Source organism: Lagenorhynchus albirostris, chromosome 16 (genome assembly GCF_949774975.1).
Source record: "Lagenorhynchus albirostris chromosome 16, mLagAlb1.1, whole genome shotgun sequence".
Classification (NCBI taxonomy): Eukaryota; Metazoa; Chordata; class Mammalia; order Artiodactyla; family Delphinidae; genus Lagenorhynchus; species Lagenorhynchus albirostris.
The window spans coordinates 43,861,524-43,879,293 of NC_083110.1; positions in this window are offsets into that span (position 1 = coordinate 43,861,524).

Below are 17,770 nucleotides of genomic sequence, written 5' to 3' on the forward strand. Positions count from 1 at the left end.
AAGAACTTTTACTTAGAGTGTTAAAGAAACAGCAAAAACAATGTGCCCAGAGCACTGTGTTAAAAGTGGACAGTGGTAAGAGAGGATACAGAAAAGAGAACATGGAAGACTTAGGGCAAGGCAAGAAGAACAATGGTTCTAATGGAATACTACTCAACCATAAAAAAGAATGAAACCCTGCTATTTGCAACAACATGGATGGACTTTGAAAGTATTATGCTAAGTGAAATAAATCAGAGAAAGAAAAATACCATATGATTTCACCTATATGTGGAATCTAAAAACAAAACAAATGAACAAACAAAATAAACAAAAAACAAACTGATAGACACAGAGAACAGATTAGTGGTTACCAGAGGGGAAGGGAGTTGGGGTGGGCGAAATGGGTGAAGGAGACAATGTATGGCAACCACACTTGTGGTAGTGACCACTCTGTAGTGTAGACAGATGTTGAATCATAATTCTGTACTCCTGAAACGTACATAAAATTTTTTTAAAATAAAATTAAAAATAAAAATTGCAAAAACAGTAACAGCTCATAAGAACAATTACAACATAAGCCAATAATTGTTTAAAAGCTTACTGGGTACAAAGAAATATGTATTACATACATTATATTATTTACCTCTTTCAAGCACCTGTTAAGATACTTTAATTTGTCCAACATTACATTATTAGTAATAACTAGCTTGGGGTAACCTCTCACTCTAAAGTTCCTATTTCTGTGTGTTTGCTGCCTGCCTGAGCTTTAGTTTCTCCATTTACAACAGAAGCTATTCAATAATTAGTTAGTATACATCTCCAATAATATTTGACATACTTAGTTAAAGACATCATTACACCAGCATCTCCTGAGTAGTACATATTTCCACGTTCCATCCAAAATCTACTCACTTGGAATTTCCTGAGCTACAAGCTCAGGAAAAGGGTTTAGTAACTTCCCTAGGATATTCTAATGTTGAACCAAATTTGAGAACCACTGAACTAGATCAAAACCTTTTTCCAATAGGAAAACAGCATCAATCTCAGAGAAAATAGATAATAGCAAAATATCCAGAGAAGAACTACACAACTAAGTCTTAAATTGTTTGCAATCAGAAGAGATTCATGAATTTGCAAGCTAGGATTTACAAGATTTGAAGTTTTAAACAAGACTAGTCTGCATATTTGCCCTACAGCTGACCTTTGAACAATATGAGGGTTAGGGGCACCGATCCCTGCACAGTCGAATATCTGCATATAAGTTTACAGTTGGCCCTCAATATTCATGGCTCCACCTCGGTGGATTCAATCAACCACAGATTCGGTAGTACTGTAGTATACATTTATTGAAAAAAAAATCTACTTATAAGTGGAGCCGTGCAGTTCAAAACCATGTTGTTCAAGTATCAACTGCAGTTCGAAGCCTATATCAAATTAACTGGTTCAGTAAACTATGTACGGTTCTCATGATCGACTCTGTGTTTAATGACGCTCAATTAATCCTTTGTGGTCATTAAAGTTCCAAGTTAAAGAATTCCTTCAAGAGTTAGTATTGTTGTCAAAACCAGATTAACCAAATGGGTAACTGTAATAAGACAATGGCATCCAGATTGGACAGATACAGCTGTCAGAACATTTAACAGATGCTGATTTATCAAGAAAAGTTTATTACAGTCTATGTATATGATAGTCTTCTTTAGATAAATCTAAATAATTCTTCAATAAAATCAGAGAATATGAAGAACCCAGAATAGAGTCACAAATTCCTCAAAAAGGACATTTTCTTAAAATATGCATACCAAAATGTATGCATGATTTCTGTGCTGCTCACTAGGACTAATTACAAATATGTGGGTTTTCTCCTTCTGGGCACATAACAGAATTAAACTTTCTTTGTTCACCTGAATTTTGACACAGTCATGCAACTCTCTTTGGCCAGTGAAAACATGAATAGTAGTGTCTTGTGTCACAACCAGAAAGAAGCCTTAAGAGCCAGTGCATCTATACTACGTTATACTTGGCACCAACACAACTTGAAATGTTTCAGATGATAATTATTATTCCACCCTGTGTCCCGGATTGAGAAGAACATGGAGCACAGCTCCCAGGTAGTCCATGATGGATATGCTATGTGGGCAAGAAATAAACCTTTGTTACTCTAAATCCCTAAGATCTGGGGTTGTTCATCACCACAGCATTGCCTAACTTACCATACCTGACTCACTTGCAGATCAAAAGGTCTCATGTCTGGGACCTCCCTGGCAGTCCAGTGGTTAAGACTCCACACCTCCACTCCAGGGGGTGCATGTTTGATCTCTGGCGGAGGAACTAAGATCCCAAATGCCACACAGCCCGGCCCAAAAAAAAAAAATTATTTTTTAAAAAAGAAAGGTCTCATGCCTTTCCTTAAAATATATGTTAACACCAAAATGGTCCTTTCCAAATCCAACTTAATCTGAAACTAATTTTGGAAAAAATAACACCTATTGCAATAACAATCTACTAAGAAAACTCAAATTTCTCTAAATGTGTAATTCCCTAGCAACTGTGAGGTGCAATAACAAGAAGAAAAAAATGCAACTTTTTAGTAGTGAATGGCAGTGAGAGTTATGCAAAAAGATAGAGTGGAATTTAGCCTTGTTAACAACACAAAGCAACGGTTTTAAGACTTTTGAAAAGAAAAGGCAAACCCTTCAGGCTACAATCAATAGATAGTGGCAGCAAAAGAGCTGTTAAGTGTATTAAGTTTAAAAGACAAATTGCTCTTTTATCAACAGCCAGTCTATGCTATGACCTGTCTGAAAGACTTAAAGGAACCAGTGGGGCTTCAAAATTAGCAGGAAAGCAAATTCATCTCAGAAGGAAAATATGCAAAATCACCAATATTTTTCTTTAAAAAAATAGTTATTAAAAACACCTGATAATCATGACTCTCTTCACAAGTTATTTCCAAAATTATGAACCTCTGTATATATTACTGGCCTGGAAGGGTCACAGCAGCAGTGTTTTCCCTTTTTTCTCCCCAAGAATTCTTTTGACATAAGATTAATTTTCACAGAAACTTGCCTCACCTTTCTTTAAACTTAATTTTATCATCTTTAGAAGCATTTTACTGTTTATTTTATTTTAGAAGCTTAGAAGGTGTTGATATATAGAGTTTGCTCATAATGGCATAAAAATTGGGAGTTAAGGTACCCATTTTTAAATTCAGGTCATGTAAATTTACCAATTTCCTCTAAATTGACTATGAAAAATCATACTACAGCACTGTGCACACTGTCTGGTACATAACGGTCACTCTACTGTCTTTCCAAAATATAAACAAAATGCATTCCATCTTAATTCATGATTTCATATTTCAGGCTTTGATATAAAACACAACTGGTCTTTGACATAAATGCTTCCATCAAAAATAACTAAATGTCATCAGAGAATAACAGGATATTATCTGAGGGAAGAGAGAAATGGCTTGTGATGAGCATGGTATCCTGCACTGCTTTGCTCTACAATATCAATACATTTGTCAATTTATAATCAGTATAGACAAAGAAGGTGAGTAAAAAGCAACGAGTAAAAAGCAACAACTAAATAGCACATAAGCTAAGCAGAATTTTAAGTCTCACAGAATTTGGGATAAAAAAATAATAAAGTTCAAGGTACAAAGGAAAATGAAATTAAGAGGCCAAACTTGAAGGAAAAGAGAGTAATGAAATTAAGCCTGTCAACATCACTTTAACCTTATGGAATGTGCAGATTCATAAGTAGGACGGGGTCAAGAGAGTGAGAAGTCAAGTGGAAAACTGATACTAAAAGGCAGAGAACCCAACACAACTTTCTGTAGTCTTATAGTATGAGTTTGCACCAGGAATCCCAAGATGACCCTCAGGCTCAAAGAATCACTAGAAGGACTCACAGGACTCAGATGTTACACTCACAGTTATGATTTACTACAGCAAAGGACAGAAATTAGAATCAGCAAAGGAAAAAAGGAGAATGAGGACAAGTCCAGGAGAAACAAGTATCTCTCTAGTGGAGTCACATGGGGAAGTGGTTAATTCTCCAAACAACAATGTGTGATAACACATTCAAAGTGCTGCCAACAAGGAAAGCTCATCTGAGTCTTGAGTCCAGCGTTTTATTTTTACAATTTTATATTATTTTCATTTTAACTAGCGGTAGTCACATAGGCATGCAGTGCCTACATGTCTGACCTCAGTTACTTAGACCTCAGCACCCTAGAGCAAACACAGGCATTCACCATAAAATACATTGTTAGGATAATCTTATCTGGTCATACTAGTATGGTGTATGGTCTCATTTTTATGTGTGAAGGAATCAATAAAAACTGAGAACTCATATTTTCTCTTTTTAAACAGAGTACAAAAACACTGCTTGTCTTCCATTTTATTAATATTAAACATCATCATGCAATAGAGATGTACTTAAATCTTATCAGCTTGTTTTCCTTCCTCCTTGACATATTTTGATAGTTATACTAAAGTCAGAGGCAAAATGTGGGTTGTCAAATTAACACTTAACATTCTCATTATTGGAAGGAACCAGAAATACACCTCAAGTGTTTTGGAGTCATCAAGAATCCACTGTAGAGGAAACAGATCTCAGAGATGGGAAGGAAATACTGATATGATTCAGTGAAGGTTATGCTTGGTGAAAAAATGAAATGTATTTGCTGCTTCAATGAGCCAGTTTAAATTTATCAGTCTTAATGGAGGTGAATGAGGTCTAAAAATGTTTCTCAAACTTTTTCCCCTTACATAGTTTTTTGCTGCTTTCTTTTCTGACCATATTCTTACCAGGTACAACGTTCAAGAGTCAGAATTAAAAGCATTTTATAAACATGTAGTATAAATGTCAGACTTCAGAAAAGGTTATATCGCTGCCTTAGATAAATGGGAAAGTATGGATGACCTCAAACCAACCAGTCAATGCATCAAAATTAAACTATACTAGATATAATCAATCCAGAGACTAGACCATTGGACAAAATAACAGATTTGGGGAACATAACATATCTTTTAGATGAGAAAGAACATTTTTCCATGATATGTAACATTTTTACCTTGCTTAGTGGTTATATAAGAATAGGAAATTATTAGTTTTATTTTTCAGAGGATGAGTCACAGAGATATAAGTTGTATATTCTAGTTCTTGGAATATAATTTTTTTTTCAGTTTCTAGTCCTCTGACAATCAATAGTATACCAATGCAGTCTCCAAAGTTCAAGATTCCCATTTTCAAGGCACCACCTAACAACTTTTAAGAGGAAACAACAAAAGTCAAGTACATATTAATTAGTTGGATCTTATTCTGAGTAGAACACCAAAGACCTTGATACAAAAATTAGGTAATAATTAGAACCACTTTCTACAACAAGAAGTTTTGCCATTTGGATGTAGACTTTTCTTCTTGCTATCCACAAAATAGTCCTGAGTTTTTCATAGGAATAAAAGTTGGAGAAGCAACAGATTGAAAAACAAGACTATGCAGTTGCTATACACAGCTAGGCCTGTACCCAGCTCTGACATGCAGTCTTCTGTTCCTCTATCCAATAAGTATTAATATAATAGATGAGAAAGTGACTAAATCACAGCAAAAGTTTAAACTTTAAGGGTTTTGATGTTGATGCTTTTTACTCTTCTCTTCATTTCTCCCACACCCTAAGTCATTCCCCAAGAAACCCATTTCCTCCTACTATCAGCTATTAGATTTCTTATTGAGGGTCCCTTAAACTTGACCTATCTTACAATGTCACATGCTCCAAAGCTATGTCTCTTCTTTCTTTTTCAAAAAGCTACCATTGCACAAAAGAATATAAATTAGATACTGGGGGAAAATCCGATTAAATTAAGTCACCCTAAACAAAAACTTTCTTATAAGAGAACTCTTTATTTGCCTAAATTTTTTAAACTTTCCAAATACATTCTCTTTTTAACTATAATGATTTTCAGATCATATCAATGTCAACAATGAGATACATATTTTTTCTCTTTACCTATTTTTAAATCAGTGGTTTTCAAATTTTTTTTTTAATTAAAGGTTATGGCTGGTTGTGCTATTGTGAGGCTGCAGCTGCAATCACTGTAGTACGTACATTTATTTCCAGCCAAGATGGAGTAACAGAGATTACCTTTGCCCTCCTACCATAAACAATCAAATAACCTGGCAAAATATATGAAACATTGTTTTTCAAATCCTTGACATAACACAAAAAAGACAGTGGTGCTTGAATGACAAGAAACAATGAGATAATACTTATAATTGCTCTAGTTTACTGTCTCGAGACATGGTAAAACAAAGGTGAAGGAACGCAGGCAGAGAAACGCAGACTCAAGTTGAGGAGATGTTGCTGAGATTACAGGGTAACTGAGGCAGATAGAATTCCAAAAACAAAGTACCAGAGAGGAAGAAGTTGGAAAGAGGGAGAATGCTGAAGATCTGCAGAGTATTTCCCTTGAGAATTCAATTGAGTACTGAATATAACATATGCATAAGGAAACTATGAGAGATTGGTAAAAAGCCACCCACAGGATTAGAAGGAACAGTACACAGTAGGAGAAGATGGCCAGGCATAGTATTATTCTCACTGGTAAATTTCATAATTCAAAGGAAATTACTCAGAGTATGCAGAAGACTCTTGCTTGGTAATGGGGAATAGTTAGCCCTAGAATAAATATGGTTCTGGCTCCTTCTAGGAAATTTTAAAAGCAAGACTCAAAAGATCAAACCATTTTCAAGTAACTTATCTTCATCCTAGAACAAGTACAAGAATGTTTATAGGAAAAAAAAATATCCATATAAAAAGGTAAAATTAATAATGTCTGGGATCCAATAAAAAATTACCAGGCATGAAAAGAAGCAAGAAAAAATGACCTATAATTATCAGGGGAAAATATATAAATTAATTACAAATAAAAAATAATTGATAAGGATGTTAGAAATTGCAGATGAGGATGCTAAAACAGTTATTATTAAAACTGTATTTCATATGTTCATAAGTTTAAGAAGAGAGACATGGAAGATTAAAAAAAAACCCAAATCAATATATACAATAGAAAACTACAGTGTCTGAAATGAAAAATACACTGAATGGGAGATCAGCATTAGAGTTTAAAAGAGTAGTGAATTTGAAAGCATAGCAATAGGTTATGCAAAATGAAACAGAGAAATTTTTTTTAAGAGAAAAAAGAAAAGAACATCAGTGAGCTGGATAACTTCAAGCAGTGAATAGATGAGGAAACTGGAATCCTTGAAGGAGACAAAAAGGGGGAGAAAGAAAAAAATACTTGAAGAAATAATGACTGAAATGTTCCAAATTTGAGGAAAGCTATATAAATCAACACATCCAATAAATACAACAATATCAAAACAAAAGAAACATTAAAACTTACACAAAGGCACATCATAATCAAATTCCTCAAAAGCAGTGGTAAAGAGAAAATCTTAAAAGAAGCCAGAAAATAAAAGACATGCTACTTATGGTAAAATAAAGATATAGATGATGGCAGATTTCTTGTTTGAAAACAAAATGTTAGTGAAGGACAGTAGAACACCTTTAAAGTATTGAAAGAATAAAGCTATCAACCTAGACAACTACTCAGTGAAAATATCTTTGAAAAGGATGTGAGTAAAGACATTTTCACAGTGCTCTGAAGGAATCCTTTCAGAAAGAAAGAAAATAATTCCAGATGGAACTATGGAGATGCTCAAAGAAATAAAGGAAAGTACTAATTACATGGATAAATATATAAATTTTATTTTGTTTAAATATATTGAAAAGTTAATTGACTGCTTAAACAAAAATAATAGCAATACAGAGTGGGGGGTTCATAACATATGTGTATGTAAAATATATGACAAAAATAATATACTGTTATGTATGACCCCCTAAAATAGATAAATAGAACATCAGGAGAAATAAATGGACTGTATAAATGAAGTGGTAAAATATCACTTGATTATTGATTGTGAATTTAAACATGTACTTAAATAATAAGCATCCACTAAAAAAATACAACAAAAGCTTATAGAGAATAAGTCAACAACAAAGATAAAATAGGGTAAAAATATTAATGCAAAAGAAGGGAGAATAAGTGAAAAAGAGGAACAAAGAACAAATACAAAACAAATAGTAGAATAAACTTAAACCTAACAATAGTAATGTTAATTAATAATCTAAGCATCCTAATTAAAAAACAGAAATTGTCATATTACATTAAAAAGCAAGAACCAATACTAAGACCACAAGAAACCCAATTTAAACATAAAGACATAAATAAATTAAAAGTAAAAGGATGTACAAATATTTTTATCATACTAATCCTCCCCTCCCCACACCTGCAAAAAAGGAAGCTGGAATCTCTATATAATAAAAGACAAAACAGAGCTAAAAGCAAAGCATACCAATGGGGATATAAGTAAATAAATGTCATTTTATAATGATGAAAGGTCTATTCATCAAAAGACCATAAAAATCCTAAAAGTTTACATAGCTGTACTAGTAAGGGTTCTCCAACAAAAGAACTAGCTCAAGAGATTGTGGAGGCTGGCAAGTGCAAATCTGCAGGGTAAGCCAGCATGCTGAAGACCCAGGGAAGAGTTGCACTTCAAGTTTGAAGGCAATCTGCTAGTAGAACCCCCTCTACCTTGAGGAGGTCAGTCTTTTTCTTAAGGTCTTCACTGATTAGATAAGGTCCACTCACTTTATGGGAGGCAATCTGCTTTACTTAAAGTCTACTGATTTAAATGTTAATCTCATCCAAAATTACCTTCACAGAAACATACAGAATAATGTATGACCAAATATCTGAGTACCGTGGTCTAGTCAAGTTTACACATAAAATTAACTATCACAACACATCACAGTACTTCAAATATAAGAAGTAAAGCTGATAAACCTTCAAGGAACAATATATCAATACAAATCAACAATTAAGGGCAGACTTCCATACCTTTCTCTCAATAAAAACAATAGATATGAGTCAAAAAATCAGTGATAATATAGAAGACTTGAACAATACAATAAATAAACTTGATCAAACTGAAATACAGAGGAAATGCCACACAACAGCAGAATGCACATTTTCTCAAATTAGACATTTATGAAAATATACCTTATTCTGATCCATAAAACAAATCTCAATAAATCTGAAAGGATTCAAGCTTTACAAAGTGTCGTCCCTCATCATCATGCAATTAAATTATCAATTAATTACTGAAAGGTCATGGGAAAACCCAAAAATATTTGGAAAATAAATGACACACCTCTAAACAACCTGTATATCAGATAATTAATCAAAATAGAAATTGAAAAGTATTATGACTTGAATGAAAATTAAAAACATAAAAATTTGTGGGATGCCACAAAAGCCATCCTTTGGGGGATTAAAACTCAGACAATTCATTTCAGGTTCTGTTGTTAACCAGTAAAACACACTGCCTCATAATAAGCACATGTCAATACATATGCTCATACAAGCACTGGATTATATTAATGAATTAAGATGTTGATTAAGGAGGCATGCCAAAATTAGCCCTGCTCTCTGAAGTTCCCTCAACACCAGAGAAATTTTTATTATAATTCATACATGATGTTGATTCCCAAATTAATTTCTGCACTCACACATTTCTCATGAAAGCCAGACCTATATCCAACCGTCCCACTTGACCTCTCCACTTTCTGCTAGGTATGCCAAACTTAACATTTTCAAAACCATGAATTTTCCCCAGCTCACTCCTTGCAAACAAACCTCTCTTGCAGTTTTCTCCAATTAATCAACTTAATAAATAGCATTTCCATCATCCCAGTTGCTTAACATACAGACCTGGATACATTCTTGATTCCTCTCTTTCTCAAATAATCCACATCCAAGTTGTTAGTAAATATTGTTGGTTATTCCTTAAATACATATTCTGAATCTGTCTACCTCTCTATATATAATCCACATATCCTTGTTCCAAGCCACCATAATATATTGCCTGTCTTGTTCTAACATCCTTCTAAATGGTCCTCTGCTTCTACTCTTCCCCTCTTTGCAGTAAGAATGGTTCCTTTAAAAGATAAAGCAGATAACGTCACTATTCTGCTCAAATCATCAAGGATAATCCCATATCACTCAGAAGAAAGGGCCGAAGTTTGTACAGTGGCCCACAAATCTGTACATGATTCTAGTGCCCCATTATTCCTCTGACACCTTCTCCCCCTGCTCTCTCCTCTGTGCTCACTTCTTTCCAGTCACTCTAGCTTCTTTGCTGTTTATGAAATATTCCAGCTATAATCTGCCTCAGGGTCTTTGACTGGTGCTGCCTCTGCTCAGAAGTCTCTTCTTCCAGATGTTAACAGAGCTATTCCATCATCTCAAGTATGGCCTTCTCAGAAACCAACTTCTTTAAAACCTTTATACCTATTCCTCACCAGGCTATCTCTTTCTCCCTTCCTTGCCTTCTCTTCATAGCACTTCTTATATTTTAAACTAATATTTTATTATTATTAATTAATCAATTTATTTTTTATTGTCTTTCTCCTGCAGAACGTTAGCTCCATGATGACAGTGATCTTTCCCTGCTTTACAATTTCTAAAACCTAGAACTCAATAAAAAGTTATTGAGTAAGTGAATGACTGATGAGCATTGTACCATACTGGGAAATAAGCGCATTTATTCTTGCATACCATGATCTTCCTGGAAAAACAGATGATTAATATTCCTTGTTAGAAGACAGAACACCCAGCTTTCTGAGTTTCCAATAGCACGACTTCCTGCTCTGCCCAGTTGCTTGTTCCCTCCACTGGACCAAAAAATACCTTCCTTTCTACAGCCCATCTCCTCCTCAGCAGGCCCAGTTCTAGCTTTTTTGTCATCGGATACTTCTGGATAGTTAATTTAACGCTTTCTGGGTAGTTACAGTCCCCAGAATTCTATATTTCTGTAGTTCCATAAAGGAATTCTCTAGCCTCAGCTCACCCTGAGGACCCTTTCAGAACAGTCATTTTACCCTCTGGAAGCTGGGGTAGGATGAAGTTATCTGCACTGAGAACTGAAGTCTGAATTATTATTATTATTGTTGTTGTTATTTTAATTCCAACCTTTCTTCTCATGCATGTCTATCTGTTATGGGGCACAATAATGTGCCTATTTAGGTCTTTAACTATTTATCTGTGGGTCAGTTGTAGGACATATTGGTAATCACAGTCTTCCATTTCCCTTAAATCAAAGGAAGGCTCTGACACCAAAGAGTGGAATAGAATAGAGAGTTTGTCCCTAGGTCTCAATAAAAGTGGACATTAAAGCCTAATGTACATTTTTATGATTCCTGTGGGGCATGAGAAAGTACAAAAAAGAAATTACAAGCCCCTCAGAGCAATACTGAGGAACCAAATACTCCAAGGGCAGGGTAGAGACATTGTTAATGTAGGAAATATTATTTCTAAATATGAACTAAAAGCATATAATCTCTTAAAATATTAATGTGTGTCCTTGGAAAAGAGGTAAGTATTGAATAGGTCAGTATTTACTATGTAAAAGACCAACAAGCTTCAGCTCCTACGGGAAGGAATATTGCAAGGAAACTTGAATTGAAAGAAAAGTATTTCTCTGGCCCATAGGAGTGGCACAGGAGCCCACTGACAGCACTTACCAATCCTCCCAGATACTTGCGAAACTAAGACCTAATGAACATTAGAGTAAGGTGTATCTTGTAAAGACGTCACCCACAGTGGAGGCTGGCACAGGGGGAAGATGGAAGAAACCAGGAAACACGCTCTCTCACTGTGGGAAAAGATCTGAGTTTTAGAGGGGCTTGATAAAAGGGTTTCTTAGAAAACCCATGTCAATGTCAACTTGAAGTCAAGAAATCCAGGTCATGATGAGGGGCTTTCCATTGGAGACTCTTTTCCAGAGGTCGAAGAAAAGACCAAGTTAGGCGGAATTTTAACCTTTAACTTCTTACAATGTAATTTGCTTCATAAATTGCCCTAAGCCTTTGGCAAAGAAATGTACATATTAAAAACTGAACAAATAAACCCTTTGACTACCAGCTAGAGAGCTGTGTTAAAATCACAATTAATCCCAAGCCAAGGCTGAAGCTGTATATCACTAGCATAGAATGAATATTTGAGATACACAAAAAAAGCTAAAACACATCCCAAAATTGTAGAATTGTATTATAACTCTATAATTTTTAAAAGGGTAGTGTTGAGAACTTTTTGGTTATTATTTTGACTTTACAGAAAAAAGTAATGATCAGCACTACCTCTTGCTAATTCCTTCTACAGATACTAGACTGAATATTTTTAATACTAAATAGTTGCTTACTTGTAATTTAAATCACTGAAGGAGCAAGATATGTTTTGGTTCAGCTAAACCTCAATAGGTTATAATCAAGCGTGATGCTGCCACAAATTCTTAAGTTTTCTTTTATCTATAATAGCCAAATAGAGACAACTCTTCTTTAGACATGAAGATTTAGTTGATGGAGATACTGCAATTTCATTCACTGAAGCAAGCCCCAAAAATGAAGTTTTGTACACAACTTGAGAAGATACTTTCTACTGGGTTGGCCAAAAAGTTCCTTTTTAAGTAAAAATAAAAGACACATTTTTCATTTTCACCAAGAACTTTATTGAACAACATATTCACCATCTTGTTCCACTACCTTCTGCCATTTTTCAGACAACTTCATAATTCTATCTTCCCAAAACTTTTTATCTTTTTAAGCAAAGAACTGTTCCAGCTGCCTTTTACAGTCTTCCAGGGAATTAAAATTTTTTCCATTAAGAGAATTTTATAAAGACCGAAATAAATGGAAATCCAAAGATACAATGTCTGGTGAATATGGCGGATGAATCAAAACTTCCCTGCCAAGCTGTAACAGTTTTTGCCTGGTCATGGAAGAAACATACAGTTTTGCGTTATCCTGATGGAAGATTATGCGTTTTCTGTTGAGTAATTCCGGACACTTTTCATCGAGTGCTGCTTTCAGTTGGTCTAACTGGAAGCAGTACTTGTTGGAATTAATCGTTTGGTTTTCCAGAAGGAGCTCATAATAGAGAACACCCTTCCAATCCCACCATATACACATCACCTTCTTTGGATGAAGACCGGCTTTTGGTATGGTTGGTGGTGGTTCATTTCACTTGCCCCACAATCTCTTCCATTCCACATTATTGTACAGTATCCACTTTTCATCACCCGTCACAAGTTGTTTTAAAAATGGAATGTTTTTGTTATGTTTCAGTAGAGAATCGCATGCGGAAATAGGTGAAGGTTTTTTTCGCTTAACTTACGTGGAACCCAAACATCAAAGCGATGAACATAACCAAGATGGTGCAAATGATTTTCAACGCTTGATTTGGATATTTTGAGTATGTCGGCTATCTCCCATGTGGTATAACAATGATTGTTCTCAATTATTGTTTCAATTTGATCTCTATCAACTTCAACTGATCTACCCGACTGTGGAGCATCGTCCAGTGAGAAATCTCCAGCACGAAACTTTGCAAACCACTTTTGACACGTTCAATCAGCACCTTCTCAGTATACTGCACAAATTTTTTTTTTTTGCGTTTTTACCTTTCTTGAAATAATAAAGCAAAATACATCAAAAATGTTGCTTTTTTTCTTCCATCTTCAATATTAAAATGGCTACACAAAAATTCACCAATTTTGATAAGTTCTTTTTTTTTTTTTTTTTTTTTTTGCGGTACGCGGGCCTCTCACTGTTGTGGCCTCTCCCATTGTGGAGCACAGGCTCTGGACGCGCAGGCTCAGCGGCCATGGCTCACGGGCCCAACCGCTCCGCGGCATGTGGGATCTTCCCGGACCAGGGCACGAACCTGTATCCCTTGCATCGGCAGGCGGACTCTCAACCACTGCGCCACGAGGGAAGCCCAATAAGTTTTTTTGAAAAAATGCACACTGATACGACAGCTGTCACAATACAATCTAACAAAATTGTTTCGATTGAAGTTTAAGACAACTAAGCTCTACTAGAGCCATCTTTACGGAAAAAAAAACAAAAGAACTCTTTGGCCAACCCAATATTTACAGAAGTAGATATATTGTTCTTCACTCTAATTTTTATTTCTGAGTTTTTAAAATGTATCTAGGCTGCATAACACAATCATTAGAGGAAAATGCCCTTAAATCTCTCATCTATGAATGTCGCAATGGAGCTATATAATTGACTTTCATGATAATAAAACTGCTCCTGAATTCCCAACTGCATCTCAGATTTAATTGCATGTCTACAAATTTTAGCAATTTTTTCCCCAGGCATAGGGCACAATCATCACATAAGAAATACCTGAGGAGGACTAGGGGAAGATGGCGGAAGAGTAAGACGCAAAGATCACCTTCCTCCCCACAGATACACCAGAAATACATCGACACGTGGAACAACTCTTACAGAACACCTACTGAACGCTGGCAGAAGACCTCAGACCTCCCAAAAGGCAAGAAACTACCCACGTACCTGGGTAGAGCAAAAGAAAAAAGAATAAACAGAGACAAAAGGATAGGGACAGGACCTGCACCAGTGGGAGGGAGCTGTGAAGGAGGAAAGGTTTCCACACACTAGGAAGCCCCTTTGCGGGCGGAGACTGCGGGTGGCGGAGGGGGAAGCTTCGGAGCCGCGGAGAAGAGCACAGCAACAGGGGTGCGGAGGGCAAAGCAGAGAGATTCCCGCACAGAGAATCAGTGCCAACCGGCACTCACCAGCCCGAGAGGCTTGTCTGCTCACCCGCTGGGGCGGGTGGGGCTGGGAGCTGAGGCTCGGGCTTCGGTCAGAGTGCAGGGAGAGGACTGGGGTTGGCGGCGTGAACACAGTTCAGACTCGGAAGGTTGTGCTTTTCTAAGAATTTGTCCATTTCTTCCAGGTTGTCCATTTTATTGGCATATAGTTGCTTGTAGTAATCTCTCATGATCCTTTGTATTTCTGCAGAGTCAGTTGTTACTTCTCCTTTTTCAGTCCTAATTCTATTGATTTGTGTTTTCTCCCTTTTATTCTTGATGAGTCTGGCTAATGGTTTATCAATTTTGTTTATGTTCTCAAAGAACGAGCTTTTAGTTTTATTCATCTTTGCTATCGATTCCTTCATTTCTTTTTCATTTATTTCTGATTTGATCTTTATGATTTCTTTCGTTCTGCTAACTTTGGGGTATTTTTGTTCTTCTTTCTCTAATTGCTTTAAGTGTAAGGTTAGGTCATTTATTTGAGATGTTTCTTGTTTCTTGAGGTAGGATTGTATTGCTATAAACTTCCCTCTTAGAACTGCTTTTGCTGCTTCCCGAAGGTTTTTTGTCATGGTGTTTTCATTGTCATTTGTCTCTAGGTATTTTTTGATTTCCGTTTTGATTTCTTCAGTGATCTCTTGGTTATTAAGTAGTGTATTGTTTAGCTTCCATGTGTTTTTTTTTTTTTTTACAGTTTTTTTCCTGTAATTGATATCTAGTCTCATAGCATTGTGGTCAGAAAATGTACTTGATACGATTTCAATTTTCTTAAATTTACCGAGGCTTGATTTGTGACCCAAGATATGATCTATCCTGGAGAATGTTCCATGAGCACTTGAGAAGAAAGTGTATTCTGTTGTTTTTCGATGGAGTGTCCTATAAATATCAATTAAGTCCATCTTGTTTAATGTATCATTTAAAGCTTATGTTTCCTTATTTTCATTTTGGATGATCTGTCCATTGGTGAAAGTGGGGTGTTAAAGTCCCCTACTATGATTGTGTTACTGTCGATTTCCCCTTTTATGGCTGTTAGCATTTGCCTTATGTATTGAGGTGCTCCTATGTTGGGTGCATAAATACTTAAAATTGTTATATTTTCTTCTTGGATTGATCCCTTCATCATTATGTAGTGTCCTTCTTTGTCTGTTATAATAGTCTTTATTTTAAAGTCTATTTTGTCTGATATGAGAATTGCTACTCTAGCTTTCTTTTGATTTCCATTTGCATGGAATATCTTTTTCCATCCCCTCACTTTCAGTCTGTATGTGTCCCTACGTCTGAAGTGGGTCTCTTGTAGACAGCATATATATGGCTCTTGTTTTTGTATCCATTCAGCCAGTCTATGTCTTTTGGTGGGAGCATTTAATCCATTTACATTTCAGGTAATTATCAATATGTTTGTTCCTATTACCATTTTCTTAATTGTTTTGGGTTTGTTACTGTAGGTCTTTTCCTTCTCTTGTGTTTCCTGCCTAGAGAAGTTCCTTTAGCATTTGTTGTAAAGCTGGTTTAGTGGTGCTGAATTCTCTTAGCTTTTGTTTGTCTGTAAAGGTTTTAATTTCTCCATCGAATGTGAATGAGATCCTTGCTGGGTAGAGTAACCTTTGTTCGAGGTTTTTCCCTTTCATCACTTTAAGTATGTCTTGCCATCCTTTCTGGCTTGCAGAGTTTCTGCTGAAAGATCAGCTGTTAACCTTATGGGGATTCCCTTGTATCTTATTTGTTGTTTTTTCCTGGTTGCTTTTAGTATTTTTTCTTTGTATTTAATTTTAATATGTGTCTTGGCATGTTCCTACTTGGATTTATCCTGTATGGGACTCTCTATGCTTCCTGGAGTTGACTATTTCCTTCCCCATATTAGAGAAGTTTTCAACTATAATCTCTTCAAATATCTTCTCAGTCCCTCTCTTTTTCTCTTCTTCTTCTGGGACCCCTATAATTCGAATGTTGGTGCGTTTAATGTTTTCCCAGAGGTCTCTGAGACTGTCCTCCATTCTTTTCATTCTTTTTACTTTATTCTACTCTGCAGTAGTTACTTCCACTATTTTCTCTTCCAGGTCACTTATCCGTTCTTCTGCCTCAGTTATTCTGCTATTGATTCCTTCTAGAGAATTTTTAATTTCATCTCTTGTGCTGTTCATCAGTTTGTTTGCTCTTTAGTTCTTCTAGGCCCTTGTTAAACGTTTCTTGTATTTTCTCCATTCTATTTCCAAGATTTTGGATCATCTTTACTATCATTACTCTGAATTATTTTTCAGGTAGTCTGCCTATTTCCTCTTCATTTGTTTTGTCTGGTAGGTTTTTACCTTGCTCCTTCATCTGCTGTGTGTTTCTCTGTCTTCTCATTTTGCTTAACTTACTGTGTTTGGGGTCTCCTTTTCACAGGCTGCAGGTTCGCAGTTCCTGTTGATTTTGGTGTCTGCCCCCAGTGGCTTAGGTTGGTTCCTTGGGTTGTGTAGGCTTCCTGGTTGAGGGGACTAGTGCCTGTGTTCTGGTGGATGAGGCTGGATCTTGTCTTTCTGGTGGGCAGGACCACGTCTGGTGGTGTGTTCTGGGGTGTCTGTGACCGTATTATGATTTTAGGCATCCTCTCTGCTAATAGGTGTGGTTGTGTTCCTGTCTTGTTAGTTGTTTGGCATAGGGTGTCCAGCACTGTAGCTTGCTGGTTGTTGAGTGGAGCTGGGTCTTAGAGTTGAGATGGAGATCTCTGGGAGAGCTTTTGCCATTTGATATTACATAGAGCTGGGAGGTCTCTGGTGGACCAATGTCCTGAACTCGGCTCTCCCACCTCTGAAGCACAGGTCTGACACCCGGTTGGAGCCCCAAAACACTGTCAACCACACGGCCAGGTATGTGGTGAATTTCTTGCTTTTTGGAAGTCTGAGGTCTTCTGCCAGTTTTCAGTAGGTGTTGTGTAGGAGTTGTTCCACATGTAGATGTATTTCTGATGCATTTGTGGGGAGGAACATAATCTCCATGTCTTACTCCTCCGCCATCTTGAAGGTCTGCTCCTTCCTCTTTATATGACAGCAGTGTACAG